At 43.4% G+C, this 16,764-nt stretch overlaps 1 protein-coding gene across 1 annotated transcript in view; it reads right to left on the bottom strand.

The window, feature by feature from the left end:
• SPTBN1 (spectrin beta, non-erythrocytic 1) overlaps positions 1–13,990 on the bottom strand; it is a 195,023-nt gene extending 181,033 nt beyond the window's left edge. The window contains exon 1 of the mRNA XM_037047913.1: positions 13,759–13,990. The gene's annotated coding sequence lies outside the window, so the exon portion shown is untranslated. The remainder of the gene's footprint in view (positions 1–13,758) is intronic.
• Positions 13,991–16,764: the final 2,774 nt, after the last annotated feature.

The raw sequence follows: 16,764 nt of genomic DNA, 5'->3' as shown, positions 1-16,764 counted from the left end.
AATTTCTAATGGACTTTGCTATAGGATAATTAAGATATCTGGTCATATCAATTTTTAAGAAACTATGGATAGGAACTTGGTTTGTACTTAAGCCCCTCAAGATGAAGTTTACTCACTGTTTTCATATTATATTTAAAATCTAAACCCTATCTGTTCCTATTTCCACTCACTAATCCAAAAACTGCATTTTTTAAAATCTCATCTTCACTGCACCCAGACCAACAGGTTGTTTGGATTATCCCCACCAGCAGCCCCCACTTCCACCTCCCTCACTCCCTGCACCCCCCCCCCCCAGTCACCATCAGGCCTGAACTCTCTGTAAGACTGCACCCCCTCCCCGCTTTGTCTTTACCATTCTGGCTTAAAAATTCAGCCTATCTATTTTTTTTTAAATGAGACAAGTTAGAAAATAAATCGATTACAAAGAATCAAAGCACTACAAACTGCCAATGAACTTAATATGAAGTCAGAAAGCGCCTTTTCCTCTGCTTCTACAACGTATTACTGTTCAAACACCAGTAATTCCTACCCCAAAGAGCATCAAACATATAAAATATAGGGCTTTTTAAAGGCCTTCAGGACCCAACTTGTACCACAAAGCTACATATTTTGTGGGTGGAGCAGGTGGGGCCGGGGAACCTCAGTGTGAAGCTTGGGATGATGCATTCCTAACCCGTCCTCGTGAAACCATGCAAGATAAGAAGGTGCAAAGAAGTATCTCCCTACATACAGTCAATAAGGTTTTTTAAGAACGCTGGATCAAAAAGATAAACAAATTAAAATAAATCTTGCTAACCTGAGGAGGAAAGCAGCTATCTCTGTCTTGGTAATGCATTTAGAGGAGCCATTCTGCCTACGTGAAATGACAAGTTCAAGCTATTTTGTTAAACTATAGCTATTTTCAGGCAGGCCAAAGCTGCATTAGAGCCTGTCATGCAGCTTACTCCCAATCTCTTGGCAGTTCCCCAACACATTCCAACTTCTTTTGCACAGCCTTGCTGGAATCACATCCCACTTATCTCTAAGACAAGTTAAGATGTTGCCACATTACACAACCAGCCTGCCATTTATTCCCACCAGGTCACTTCGCATAATGCCTGGCTAAAAAAAAAAATCAAACTGACATCTGTGTGGGTGCAGCTCAGTCCGAATGATCCACACTGGTCCCCCAACAACTATCAGACCACTGCTCCAACTGGGAGGGAAACCCTGTGCCTCGCTGCCTGCGGCAGAAGAAAGGCGCAGTGCTCACCAACTCCGGAGGGACAACTGACGTGGAGGGGAAAGCGAGATCAAACCTCACCTCAACTAGAGATGCCAAACCCTCATCATGCCCACACTGCATACACTTTGAAGCAGATTATTCATCGGGGTGCATTTTAAAGCACGGCTTTAGTATTTAATGAATTCCACTACCTCTGTGAAAAGAACAATTTAACACAGCAATAAATACATCTTCCTCAAAGCCAATGTTCTCTCTAATTGTTAATATGGGGCAAAAAAAAAATCCTCTTCAAAAACAAACTGGAACGGTTAACCACATGCTGCTACATTCCATTCTTGCTAAAAAAATATTTAATTAGCACACTCGATCCTCCTGCTCTGCACAGCTGCACAACATTCCAGTGACAGGCCAGCCATCCATGTACTCTCTACATTAAATACCTACTTTAAAGGTTGAGAAGACCAAGCAGTGCTCAAGTATGACCCACTAAAGATGGAATTTAGTTCATGTGATTCAGTTTTCTGTAATAAGGGTGGAGTCCAACAGAAATGCACACTATAATTAAGAACAAAATATTCATGCAAACATACACTAACAAAATAATTCTGCAGAGCTAAAAATATATATATCTGTGTATATGTATACACACAAAAATATATATTTCAACTGATGGACAAGAATAAGCTTCCTTGGGAACAAGACAGTAAGTCTTCTAATTAAATTTTCAATTTAATTATGAATCAAATTTATGAATCAAACACGATTTTTAGAACTAGGGTGAAAGAGATGGTATTAATGTCAGCAATACATCACATACTTCAAAAACAAAATAAGCCTTTCAAAGTGACAAATCCTCCTTATTATCAGAGAAACTCAGAAATTCCTTTGGCAGTGGGTGTTGATTTAAAAACAAGCAAAAAGAAAAACAAAACAACCTACCTTTAAAGCAAAGAATAAAACAGGAGGTGTGCGCTGGTTTCTTTTCCTGCCCGGATGGCCCACCAACGCCTTTGCTCTGGGGGCACTGGCGCCCTCGACTCCGCCCCAGAAGATAAGCTGGGTATTTAAGGACAGCTGGCAGCAACAGAGTTGTCAGCCTCCCTGTGAGAAGGACCAGGCCCCTCTCAGAGAAATCACCCGACTGATACCTCTGACCACCACTCACCTCCTAAAATAGTGACAGGTGTGCTCCTGCGGTCAGAGGTCCGAATAAGGCCACATTCCAGCGCCTGCTCTCTCCTAACCTGGGTACTGTCTCAGCTGGATGCCTCCTGGAGGGCTAGGCCCAACACCTGCAGCTGCCTGAAGGTCGAGTTGAGATCCCTATTTCCAGGCTTCGAACAGCCCAGGCATATTAACCATCAAGCATTTCCCTTGATGGGTTCAGCCACCCTCAAAGGGGATGATTCCCATCAGGCTGGAGTCTGAAGAACCCCTTGTTTGGAGAGAGGAAGCCTGTCTACTGGTGTTAGCTGAGCTCCATCACCCAACCCTGCTCCATCCAACACCCGGCCCGGCTCGGATTTTCCCTCTGAACTGCAAATGGCGCTGCCACTGGTCTCCAATGTTTAAGCAGGGAAGAAGGCCATTTGCCACTTTTGTTCAGGGCCCACCACCCCAAATAAAACTTGTACCAACCACAAACTACCTCAGAGAAATTGCTGAAAAGGCTTTCCTCCTCTTCAACAAAAGTGTATTTCTCCACTCTTCCCCTCAGCACATGAACAAACCACCTTAACACCAACCAAGAAAAGAAGCCAAATACTAGAATTAGGGCAACGAAGAAATGCCAGTGAGTCACCGCCATCCATGGAGGTCCCAGAGAGTAAAGAATTAGCATGCAGCCCGGGCTGGTGTAGCTCAGTGGATTGAGCGTGGGCCTTCGAACCAAACAACTGCAGTTCGATTCCCAGTCAGGGCACATGCCTGGGTTGCAGGCCAGCTCCCAGCAGGGGATGCACAAGAGGCAACCATATATTGATATTTCTCTCCCTCTCTCCTTTCCTTCCCCTCTAAAGATAAATAAACTATTTTTAAAAATTAGCATGCAGAATCAAATATGTACATTGCTTTTTGTCCTTGAAACAGACCCTAGCTGCAAAGATATAATTTTAAAGACTTCAGCAAATACAAAGTTGAGCTCTGCTGTATGCTTTCAACAGTTTTAACCAAACTCAGCCCAGTGAAATTTATTACACTTAAAACCAAGATTGTAATATCCACATCCCTCCCATTTGTGACATGTTATAGGACCAACTGTTTCAAAGACTCTGAAATCTGAAGACAAAAGTAAAATCAGATGTTGTCAGGAGCATACAGAGATGTCTCTCAAGGGAATTAAGACAACTCTGATGGGAATTTCTTTCAAAACAAAACAGAAAGTACACATTACCTAATGAGAACTTAATTTTTGGTATTTTTCCACTGTAAAAGGTCTCCCCCCGCCCCCGGAAAAAAAAGAGAGAATTATCTATAATAAGCCAATTTTGAATTCTTCAACATTTTTCTTTAATACCACCACCACTGCCCTGGCTGGTGTGGCTCAGTGGACTGTCAGCCTGCACACCAAAAAATCGCTGGTTTGCTTCCTAGTCGAGGGCACATGCTTGGGTTGCAGGCCAGGTCCCCAATAGGGGGCACGCACCAGGGGCAACCACACATTGATGTTTCACTCCCTCTTTCTCCGTCCTTTCTGCCCTCTAAAGATAAATACAATCTTAAACATATGTATCACCACCATTAAAAACAGCTATTTATTCCATAGCTGTAAATATGACCAGTGATAAGATTTTATGACTTGCCAGGCCACTTGTATAAACTGAGGAATGATAAACGTTAAGTGATTCTTTAGACTGTCAAAACTTGGCATCTTCAGCCTAAGATTTGAGAATTGCCCCTTATTTGTGCGGTGAACAAATATGCGAAGCAGGAAAAAGGTTGAAAGGATAAACACCAAGATGTTAACTGCAAGTTTATACTATACGGTCACTGAATTCACCTAGTGATTTTAATTTTCTTCTTTGTGTTCATTTTTATTTCCCATATGATCTACAATATATATTTATTATTTCTGTAATAAAAACATTTAAATTTTTTAAAGTTTTGTTATGATAATATATTAATGTATACCTTTATGAAAGTATATATTCTTCAGAAACCAGGGTAAAACTATTCACTCTCTATATTAGGAGATTAAACTATTGTTCTCACTAAAAAAGCACTCCTATGCTCCAGGTTAAAAAATACAATAGGAAATGTTTAAACATCACATAACAAAATAAATAAGCTCTGTTTTAGGTAAGAATCTAGGTTTCCCTTCTCCTTTAAATAAACAAGATAAAAGGCCCCCTCTCCAAGGCCATAAACCATGATAAGAACACGAATTTTCCTACCCCAAAGACGCTGAACAGCTGCTGAAGAACTTTCCAGAAAAATATGCAGCCCTTGGCCATTTCGGTTTGGCCTTGAGGCGAACACAAAAATTATCCCAGAAACAGCCACCCACGAGGGCAGGGAACACCGAGAACTTCATCCACAGCCAAAGGCAGGAGCCTTAGAGGCTGATCTCTGAGAGGACGTGTTTGAGAAGCTCCCTGGGGGCCCAGTTCCTGCATCTTTTCCCACACTCCGCGGAAGTCACCAAACGGCAAGGCTCTAACTAAATGCACACTTCACTGAGAAATGGGAAAATCTTCTAAACGTTTCAACATTACACCTTTGGTGTTAATGCTGCTTTTCAGAAAGTTATGGTAGAAAAAAACTGAACAGCAGAAGGTATATTTAGCTGATTTAATCATTTTACTTTGTTCTTAACAAGGTTTGTTGTGACGTCTGGATATTTTTGACAAAAAGCAAGAGTTTACTGTTAAGCGATTCCAAAAGTTTGGAAAACGTGGAGATAAAATGAGAAGTTTTCCAGAATCCCATCACTCGGAGATATAACCTGTTAGGCTAATGAACTTTCTAAGCGTGGGCATATTTAATTATACAAATTAAACACTGAACATATACACTTAAAGCAATCTTAAAACTGTAACATTTTACTTTCATATCTCAAAAGTGCACTTAATCCTGAACGCTCTTCAATCAACTGCTTAAAGCTCACAGCAGAAAACATTCAAAACTCGTGGAGGTAAATTAGTTCATTTTTACAAGCCACATTTTATAAAGTGCCAATACAGTTGGGGACTTAGACCATAAAAACACAAAGTACTATTTTCCTCCAAACATTTCCCCCAACAGCTAAGGGCAGAGTTCATTCCTGGGATTCACCTTCAAAATGTTATCTCTGTAATATTCCCTCTAGAGAAGCCTTAAAATAACTCTCTGCCTCCCTTCACACTGGAAATTAATCACACACACCTCTCTCTCATCTATGTGATAGAGAAGACAGAACACACAGATACACATCTATGTTTAAATGTATATAACATTACATAAGAATTTCCTTTCATATACAAAAATCAAGGATTTCTTTAACTTTGTTCCACCCACTCTTAGCCTACAATATTATCAAATACTGAAAAACCATTAATTAGAAGTTATCTAAATCTGGAGTCATTTTAACTTAAAATTTTTCACTTGGAATTTTACCTAAGTTGCTGACCAATTCTAATAACACATGACGGTCTCAACGGTTACAAAATCTGGGCTCCCACAAGTGAGAACAAGCTCATCACAGAATCCCACTCCTCTCACCCACACAAGTGTATAGTTTGGCAACAGTGAAGTGCTGGTCTCTCCCTGTTCTTAAGCTGGCCCAGGTGAGTGTGAAGTCAAGTTCGCATTCCATTACATTTCCATGGTCTACTTCTTTCTCAGACCCACACCCTTACTGACTTATTTTCTCACTGACTGACTCATTTTCTCACTGCTTTTAGATTAGTACAGAGGGCACATATGACAAATCCTTTGAGTTTTTACCTATTCATGAACAACAATCTACAATTTGCCAGATTTGTTTTCTTTCCTTTTTTAAAAAATTAACATAACATGTTGATTGCCTTTTGTCTATTAAAAAATAGTCCTCATGGAAGTCTACGATATTATTTACTGCACGTACCCTTCTGTACGTGTGAAATATTTCAAAACTTAAAGTGAGAAACATTAAGTCATAGGAATTTCCTTTCATACAAGGAAAGGAAATCACCCATCAACCCACCATCCAAAGCAAACCATTAACATTTCCTTCCAGTCTTTCATTTAATATAACAAAACAGGAGTTACAGGTCTTATACAGCTTTGTATGCATATTATTCCCATTGAATACTATATCGTTAGTATTCTCCCATTTCAGTAGTGTTCTTCCAAACCACGATTTTAAGCACCACGTTGAACTCCATCCTGTGCCCGCGCCATAATTCATTTGATTATGCCCCCTTTGCTTTTCCACTGTCATTACTGGTAAGAAAACCCTTGTTTAAAACCCTGTCCCTGTTTTTAATTCTTCCTTTATGTTACAGCTACAAGTGAGATTTCAGTCCAAAAAGGACGAACATTTAAGGTTTCAGATATATATATATATATATATATATATCTGCATACAGATATACAGATATACACACACACTAACTTTTCAAACTAAGTTTGTATTAATCCAAATAACCTTCCAAGAGGTGCTGCAGCGCTCCCATCTCAGCGCCCCAGAGAGAATTATCTACCTGCCCGTTTAAGTGGAAAATTAACCTGATTGTTTTCATTTGTGTTTCATATTACTGGTGAGTTTGAGCGATTCAATATACTTACCGGTTCCCTTAATGTCTCCTTTTATAAGCCATCTGTCCCTAGCCTTTCCCCACATACTGGAGTTTTACTAATTTTTTTTGTTTGTTAAAAATAAATGTTATTCAGGTTTGCCTTTTGTATTACTGTATTTTGACAAGATACATAGGGACAAGTTTAATACAGACTGAATTTAGCATTATTTATCTGACGGATTGGTATTGTTTACTGGACTGTTATCTTTTCTGAACAAACCCAAACACTTATTTGAAAGAAAGCAGAAAACTGATCCAAAGCAAGATTTCCAGATTTAATAATAATTAAAATGTACTGTGATGGTCACTGGATTAACTGAAACTTTAATAAAATCCTCTTTGATAGGCAGTGCCGTTATCACCATTTTACAGATGAAGACAGGCATGCTGAGAAGCCAAGGCAGTCGCCCACGGCCGGTGGGCCAGGGCCTAGAACTCAGGACCCCTTACCCAGTGGCCTCCTATCAGCCACGCTAGCCCCGGCCCCTCTCCTCTTTCTCCACTAAGGGCTCTGTTGGAACCTCAAAGAACGTATTTCAACACAAACTGATTCTCTTCCCAACCAAATATCCACTGTTCCCCTTAACTTGTCTATTTCTCTCACAATGGCCAACCATACTCTTTGTCATGTGTGGTCCCAAATTTGATAACTTTATCACTTTACGTCCGCATTCCCACTGAGATGCCCCGGGGCTCGTCCATTCCCCCTACAGACAGGTGGCCCAGGACTGAGCCTTCATGACCTTTCTCCCCTCTCTCCTCTCCCTCTCCTTCTCATTCCCATGGCCACCACCATAACTTACTCCCTTAAGGTCTGGACCTCCATAATCACCCGGTTTCTGTCTCCTTGCTTCTAGTTTCTTCCTGTTTCACTGTATTTCGAACATGGCTGAAGTGTTATGTGACTTACATATCTATCTTATCATCACGGAACTTTAGAAGTTAACAGGATCTTAAAATCTAAGTGCCAAATCTGGCCAATTGGTAATAACTGCCTACCACACTGTACTGAGGATGTTACCGAGGCTCTTTCCCAGCTCTGCAGAAAAAGATGGCCGGACTCTTCTTCAAGTCCGCCAGGGGCCAAGGGGGTGGGGCCCATGAGCCATGTCTCACCCCCAGAAAGTAATTTCACCTGGGATCTTCATTTTATAAACTTAGATCAGAGACCAGAAGTCACACATCTGGTCAGTAAAAGGTCTTTTATCTTCTGTGTACATACACAGAGTACAATCTACATAGTAGATTCAAAAGTCCTTGGATTCAGGAACTAATTTTTACTCGACTCTAAGTCAACCTACACCATCATCACCCTAGCCCAACTTTAAGCCCTTCTCTTTTAGCAAGAGAAGGTAGCCAACACTTACTGGTTCAAAAAATTTAGATACACATATATATTGCAAAGTAATCTTAGAGTAGCAGCAAAGGGAGAACATTAGTATAAATGCTTCTTAGTAAACAGAACTGTAATTAACAGTACGTTCAAGAATAGGAACCTGAACTGACAAAGGGTTTCCGATAAGTGGTTTTATTCAGCCTATGTTAATCAATATATATATTGATTATATATATATATATATTCTATTGGTAATACAACCTTTTAAAAAATAAAATAAGGTGATTTTTACAAGCATTTCAAAAAGGGGTCAGTGGCTTATATAGTTTAGGGAGTCTAAAGAGAAAGTAATGGAAAGGTTATCGGCTCAAACACCTACCATATGCCTAACCCCACACATGACTGTCTCACAGCTGTATGAGTACTATTAATTCGATTTTACTGATGAGGAAATTATAATTCTGAGAGTAACAAAGTAGCTCAACCCTAGATCCTAGCTATGGCCACATGACTAGTACACAATAACAGCATCAGGATTTGAGCCCAGGTTGGTCTGACTCCAAAATCCATGCTCTTTTCAAACTAAGGAAAAATTTTCTGCAATATCAAAATCATCTTCACAAGCTTTAAAGGATAAAAACTGATTGTGACTTACTAAAATTATGAATGACTATTCATCAAAAGAAACCACAAAGAGTTTCTTTTAAAGAAAAAGAAACGCCAACTGAAAGGCAATTTTTGCAACACATATAATCCACATGGGATTAGTAAGCAATCTACATAAAGAACTCCTACAAATCAATAAGGAAAAAATCTAAAAGGCAAACAGGCAAAAGACTGAACAGGATTTCACAAAAGAAGGGAACTAAATGGCCGATAATGTAAGTATTTAACCTCAACAATCAGGGAAATTGCAAATAAGAAACACAATGAGATAATTTCCCAAATGGACACTTTCAAGGTTGGTAAACGATGGATGCGACACCACGGTTACGGAACAACAGTAACCCAATACCCTACTAGTGGGAATATAATTGGTATAATCATTTCGGAAACATTTGGCATTATCTAGTAAGGCTGATGATACACATTTGATCCAGCAAATTTCGGTGCAGAGAGAGAGAGAGAAGACAGAGAATTTGTGTGTGTGTGTCTACCTCCACATATGTACTAAGACACACTGAAGAAACATTCATAGTAGTACTTTCATAACAGCAAAAAAGAACTCATGGTGGAATACCACACAGCAAGGAAAATGAATGAAATACAACAACCAAATGAATGAATTTCAGGAATATAACATTAATCTAAAAGTGTAAGTCACAGAAAAATAAACAAAACATAATTTCATTTAAGCCTCGAGGAGAGCAGAAGGAGCAGAGAGGACCCCAGCTCTGCTGTCTCAAAACCAATGCCTGTGGGGAGGGGGTGTGGGACTGTTGTTTTATCAACTTTAGAGAGGAACACCCAAAACTGATTAGTCTATAAAGCTATTACTAATAGGACTATTCCACTGAAATATTAAAGAACTTTATCAGTTTTTCTGTATTAAATAATTTACAGTGGATAACTCCCTTTCTTCAACACCACTTAGTGACAGAAGGGGAAAAATGTGTTGATACTTGAGCAAAGGAAAAGACAAAAGTAAGATAAAAGAAGGAACTTTTCAGTATAGAAGTCCCTTAGATGAAGAAGTAGAGCAGTTTCTCAATTTCAAGTGCATACAAATCATTAGGGGTCTTGTTGAAATGCAAATTAGGATTGGATAGGTCTGGGTTGGGGCCTCTAAGAATCTGATTTAAAACAAACTCCAAGGAGATCCTGGTATTTGTGGTCCATGAATCTCACTATGATAGCAACGGACATTCTGAAAGCGCCTTCTCCAGAGATGTTTAGAAGTATGGGTATATCTAGTTGGGATAGTTGAATTTTACTCATCAAAGTAAAGAAATTGATGATATTGCTCCTATACTATGTGAACTTTGATACAGGACAATTGTTATCAGAATTATCAAGAGTACTAAACTAGGTCTTTTGCAAAGAAAAGGTACTTTAAGAAACAGCAAAGACTGAAAACTGGTAAGAGAAATCCATGAGATGTTCTACTTACCTCCATAAACCTACAGATGTATCCCTTCCAGAGGAAGTATTGGCTTCTTCCTTATGGAAAAATAGTTTGTATTTCCAATGGTCTCTCAGAAAAGAAACCAGGACTACCACACGGAAATCCGCAGAACATTAATTAAAGCCCAGTTATAAAGGTCAGTGCCCAATATAATTCAAGGACCATCGCAATACTGCATGTAAAAAATGTGTGTATATGTGTGTATAGCTTTAAAACTCTAAGACTATGCTCTTAAAATGAAAAGTCTATTTCAACAAAAATCACATCGAATAATTCCTGCTCATCACATCTGTGCTTGTTAGTAATAGTAAAATCCTTCCGCCTGAAAGCAGCACCTCCACACGTCAAGTCCTACTCTCACACAGCAAGACAAAACACTCAGACAAACTCTTCCAATGAAACACTGTCAATGCCAAGTCTCTGCAGGGACCTGCCTCAAGCAGAGGGTGAGGTCTACTCTTTGGCTTCTACAGCACTTGAGACAGTTGTTACTGTTCTCACCCAAGAAATCCTCTTCACAGAAAGCCTGCATGACAGGAGACGACCAAGTGACAGTGATTTCCTCACTGTCCCAATACTTTTCATTCTCTCAGATGAAAGTTTTGGTCAGTCCAGAGATGACAAAATTACAAAGAGCTTAATCTAACAGAATTCTGCACCTGGTGTTTAAGTCAGAACAGCTAAACCTCTTGTGACACTGACACAGGATATTTTCTTACAACACAGTAAATCCAAAATGTCTGGATAATCCATGGGAACAATACTCCCAAACATCTTTACACAACACTATTTTCTACAACCAGCACAACAATGAAGCCCAAATCCAAAGAGTTCTATTTTTTAATGGCCCTCTTTTAAAACTTGAAATAATGCACATAAACCACACACTCTGCATTCAGTTCTATGTAGCAGAGCCACCGTGAAATCAAATGCCAACAACATGGATTCGCTAGAGATTAAAAAAAAAAATTAACATAGACACGCCTGGGCTCTGAAACAGTGACCTTCCTTTCCAGTATACTAGCATACTGAATTCCCTTTTTTACCTATACATTCAGAAGAGCCTAGAGTGACACGTATCTCATTTGCCATCTCACACTGAATAAATGAACTGTAGAAGTAGCACTTAGAAGAGACATTCCCTGTATACTAGCCCAGACTAGACAGATGAGACCACTGGCGACCATCTCCTTCTGACTAGATACCAGCCTCAGAGGCCTTGGTGGTTTGCCCTTCTCACCCCCCTCCCCAGCCACATCTGCAAAATATATGTATACAAAAGATATATATAAACAAACATAAATGAAGTCAGTTATCATCATAATCCCATTAGTCATGACTAATTTGGCTATCTAAATCTATAGAAGTCTTAACACCAATCCACCATCAATCTTGGCATTCATTCACCTAATAATCCCTAATAAAACATCCAAATATGGAATTGTATGTGTAAATTTGGAATTTATAGAAAAAAGCAAACGACGAAAGCAAAGCAAATACAGGTGAATCATTAACTATCCGTCAAAATTATAAGTTCCTTTTAAAACAGCCTATTGAATATTTATATTTTTAGAAATGTCTCGGGGACCAAGGAACTAAAATAGATTAATCGTTTCATTTCAAAAGATGGTTTCCTATAGGAAAAATTCATATTCTTAGTATTAAACAAAGAGGCACTGTAACGTCATAGCTTTGAAGCTCCAATAAACATCAACTTTTCATACATTAAGATATCGTCGGATAGTTGGGTTGTGGTTAAAAATTACGGGTGACCCACAGAAAGACTCTGCGACTCCTAATAGTGATTGCACCATTGCCTCCGCACATCACTGGTCCGAGCCCTCCCTCCAACCCCTCCCTACAGCTCAGGTCCCTCGGTAAGAGATCAGATTCCCGTCCGCAGCTGCAGGCAGGCTCCCTCTGCCCGCATTAGCGCTGCAGGGCGCCCCTTCATCCACGCACAGCCCAACCCGCAGGGCGGGAGAGAGCACGCCAAAAAAAGAGTCCCCCCTTCAGAGGTAGGTGACCTGGTCCTCCTGACGCCACATACAGATGAAGCAGCATGACAAGGTAGAAGCAGCTTCCAGCCTTGGCCAAGGGCAGCCCCGGGCCTGGGTGGGGCCGGGCGGGGGCCGCAGGCGCCGAGTGGCCGTGCCAAGCCCCGCCAGCGAGAACCCAGGGAGGTTGCGATACTGCTGCATTGTGCTGCATCACGAAGAGGACACCGTGAGCCATCCATCTTGCCAAAAAAAAAAAAAAAAAAAGCACTTCCCCACCCAAATAAACCCACCGAGTCCATTTTTCTCCCCTGCCAAAGCACCCTCACACTCTCACTCTCACTATCTGGCCTGGCTTTTGCCTGGAAGAATAACGGACATGATTTATGTACTGATCTCCACAACACTCCCCTTCTCCATCTGGATGGCAGGCTCTATGCATCTTTCCTATCACAAAAACAAAGGGAAGGCTCCCTCTAAAAAGAGGGTCATGGGCGTGGTGTGAGAGGTGATGACCAGCGGAGCTTCCAGCCCACCACCCCAAAGACAGGGCCAAAGGGTCCCCGTACTGGTACAAACCTGTTGAAGAGAGGGTAGCAGGAGCTGAAGGGCGGGCGCAGCGGAGGCTCCGCGCCTGCAAGCGGCTCACGCCCAACCCTGGGAGAGTGGGGACCGAGGGAGGGCGGGCGGGCGCGGTGGGGGAAGCGGGCTCTAGGATAGGCGGGGGGGGGCGTGGGAGGGGGGGGCGCAGGGCCGCCGCCTCGGGTTCAGCTGCAGCGCGGCGCAGCCCGGACCACGCCTGGCCGCATCCTCCGTACCGTTAGGTTCAGAGCCCGATCCTGTCAACGCCGCCTCCACTCCCACCCGCAGGAGTAGAAGGAGGGCACCCGAAAATACAACCTTGCCGCTCCCCACTCGGCACCCACCCCCGCGCCAGGGGCCGCTGAGCCCCGCTGGATGGACAAGGCGGCGGAGGCAGGGAGGGGGAACTGGCGCCGCTGCGCCAGGGATGGGGCTGGGCTGCGGCGGTGCGCACCGTGGGTCTGCGGCTGCCTCGCGCGGGGCCTGCCGCCCCTGCCCAGCAAAACCCGAGTGCCAATAAGCACTGGAGACCTGGGTTCCCCGCGCCACCCCTGCCCGGGCTCTGCAGCCTCCCCGCCCCCACGCCACTCCCCAAGCACAGGGCAGCGGCCGGGCAGCGGCGATCACCCGGCCAGGGCCCGCGCCCCTCCTCCCAGCCGCCCGCCCGCCGCCCAGGAGCCAGCTAGAGAGGCAGCCCCAGTGAGTTGGCATCTTCCTGCCTCAGGCCCCCTACCTACCTCCCGCAGATAGGGGGGTTGGGGCGCCGGGGTCCCGTCCTCCTCCCGCTCCTCGGCTGCCGGGCGGGTGGGCCAGGAGGCGACTCCGCGGGGCTGTCCGCGGCTGGGGCCGGGGCTCACAGGACGGGACCGGTGGGCGCTGCTGCGCCGGACTGCGCGCTCGCTCCGGGAGGAGAGGCGGCCGAGGGAGGAACTGGAGGAATCTGCAGCCTACACGGCAACAGCTGCACTGATTCCGGGGGCTGGGCTGGAGCGCTGGGCGGAGGAAGGAAGGGAGGGAGCAGTCATGGAGCGGGCGAGGGGCGGGGAGAGGGAGCGCGCGCGCGCGCACTGGCTCTCTCCCGCGCCTCTTCTCTCCTCCTCCTCCTCCTCCTCCCTCGGTTCCTCCCTCTTCCTCGCGCTCAGTGTCTGCCCGGATCCCCGCAGCCGCCCACCCGCCGCCTGCTCAGCTAGCGAGCCGAACCTCGGGCACGTCTACGCTCTCCCCAGCTTAGCGCCGACCTCGACCCCGCCGCCGGGACTGGGCTAGGGCTAGCTTGTAGAGGGTGGGCACCACCGCCTCCGCTACCCGGGCAAAACGACAATGGGGGCTTTGTCCCCGCAGCCCAGCCGGCGAAGGGCAATTTCACGTTTAATTTGAGGCTAATTTGATTATCACCGTGGAAAGGGGCAGCTTAATTTTCTGCGTGGTTCGTGCAGCCTCTTCGCCAGCAACGTTTACGTTTGGAACGCGATGGAGAGAATGTTGAGGGAGGTGTTAGAATGTCATTTGATTGATTTGATTTAGATCTAGGCGGTGGTGCCTGGTAAGTTTTGTCCCACCTGATGAAGAGCGATGGTGCCCCCTCCGTGGAAAACCTTGGGAAACGAGGGGAGGAGGGCTGTTCCTCAGTGAAATCAAGATCTCTTTTGTGAGTGCTCTTTCCCACCACTTCCCTCGGGATGGCTGGGAACAGATCCTACAAGTGGTCCGTCCAACTTCTGTGTCAGGCCCAAACGCCCACTTTCACCTGAAGCTGGTGCTCTTCCTGAGCCAGTCCTCGGGAGGGGACGCCCCAGCTGCAGTGGAGGTGGGGAAGGCTTGAGGGTTTGAGTTCTCCCCCTACCCAGATAGTAGGAGATGACACGGGACGTTTTCCTCGTGGGCCAGCGCCCTTCTCAACCAGCTGGCCCACGCCATCAATCCTCCGGGCTATGTAGAAATTACGGAACCAACACTGCTGGAGAGAAAAGACGGTGTCTGGCCATAACCACTACTAGAAATGCTCTTCAGGAAGCGGAGTCTGGAGAAACTGACTTGCTGCCTGCTGGGTAGATGCCCAGTAGGGTGGCACTGTAAGCTTCAGGGGGAAGAAGGCCCTTGGTTGAAAGCCCCAAGGCTTTCCCCCTAAAGATCTGACCCTCGACGCCTGAATAAAAAACAAAAATAAAAGTCAAATAGTTTGGATCATGCTTACTTCTCAAAGCAATGGAACAGAGGCTTGCTGGGTTTACATTTCTCCATATTTTTAAATGGAAATTTAAAAATAAAACTAAATTAAATTGTGCCACCAATTCAGGAAGATGATCCTTCCTTTTAGGCCTTCATCATCAATGTGAATGTTTGTACCAATGTTTACATTTGATATATATGAGAAAAAATTGAGGAAGGTAAATAATTTTAATATTTTTCTCAGGTTGATTAACATAGCCAGGCAGTCTGTCAGGGCTCTTTGTTTACTGTGCAGAGCAGGCACTTAGGAAGCGCTCAAAAAATTTTTGTGGAATTGACTTGTACAGAACCAGCATGTAAGTGGCTGCCCTCATTAGGTAACACTGGAAATCCACTAGGAACCACAGTTGTTTTCTCTTATTTTGGGGCCATGGCCCCCAGCACCTCCCCACCCACAATGTTAGTGAAATACTAAAGAAAACAATGACAGTACTGGGCAATGCCTTTGTCCACATTTTTCTGATGGTACTCTGAAATGGTGACTTCTAAGTGCTTCCTTTTTCACAGGTAACAGTACTTGAATAAATCTTCGTTCGATGGATGAGTCACCTCTCCTACCCATTCCACTCACACGTACTTTCAAAATTTTGCCTTCAGCAAGCAAGGCCCCACACAGCCTTAGCTAGGTACTCATGTAAAGTGGCAGTTAAGTATTCCAAAAATGTGAAAGACAAGGATTCAGAGTTTCACTATAAATACCTGCCCACGATTTCAAATTCTTACCTTTTGGTGGAAAATAACATCATCACCCAGGAGAGCCCAGTGTACCACGGAACAGAAAGAAAAGTAACAGGTCAAAGAAAAGACATTCTAAATCTGGAGAGATTATTGGAGAAGACATATATCTCTGAGGAAGGCAAGAATCTAGAAAAGATTAAAAGCCTTAGTCAGTAATGATGGTGACTCAAAAGGATTGTTCTCCGATGCCTCAGAAACAGCTTTGCTGAAGTTTATTATCCTTACAGTAGACTCAAGGTTGATTTAAAGGAACTAAACTCATTGATATCATGTTGCTAACATACTTTGCTCCATCTTTTAAAGCACGCAGTTACATGTGGCTTTGTTTCCCGAAGAAATAGTACTTTACTACAGAATATTTGCAGATATAAAGGACCTTCAAGTTTTCTGTTAATAATGATCAGAAGTAGCAACTATAAAATGATACCCAGTTTTTAAAGTGCTTTAGCAAATATCATACTATTTTTTTATTCTGTCAGTTGTGTGGGATACATATTAACCCGATTTAGTAGATGAGAAAACACGCCGGTAGGTCAGATGAATTGCCCAAGTTTATCTACATAGCTACTAAATGCCAGAGACATTTGCTTAGAAGCTAGCGTGCCAGAACCGTGTCTCTGGGCATTGCATCTTACTTATGAAAAAGTAATGCAAGATGAAAGAAGTTCTGGTGATGGGTGGTGGCGATGGTTGCACAACAATGTACTTAATGCAATTGACTGTGCACTTACAATGGTTAAAACAGTAAGTTTTTTGTATATGTTATCACAACTTTT

The sequence above is a fragment of the Sturnira hondurensis genome, unplaced genomic scaffold (genome assembly GCF_014824575.4).
Source record: "Sturnira hondurensis isolate 20B ecotype Veracruz unplaced genomic scaffold, ASM1482457v3 Scaffold0006413, whole genome shotgun sequence".
Classification (NCBI taxonomy): Eukaryota; Metazoa; Chordata; class Mammalia; order Chiroptera; family Phyllostomidae; genus Sturnira; species Sturnira hondurensis.
The sequence above is the reverse complement of the archived record's forward strand: the minus strand, read 5'-3'. Positions and strand labels throughout refer to the sequence as shown.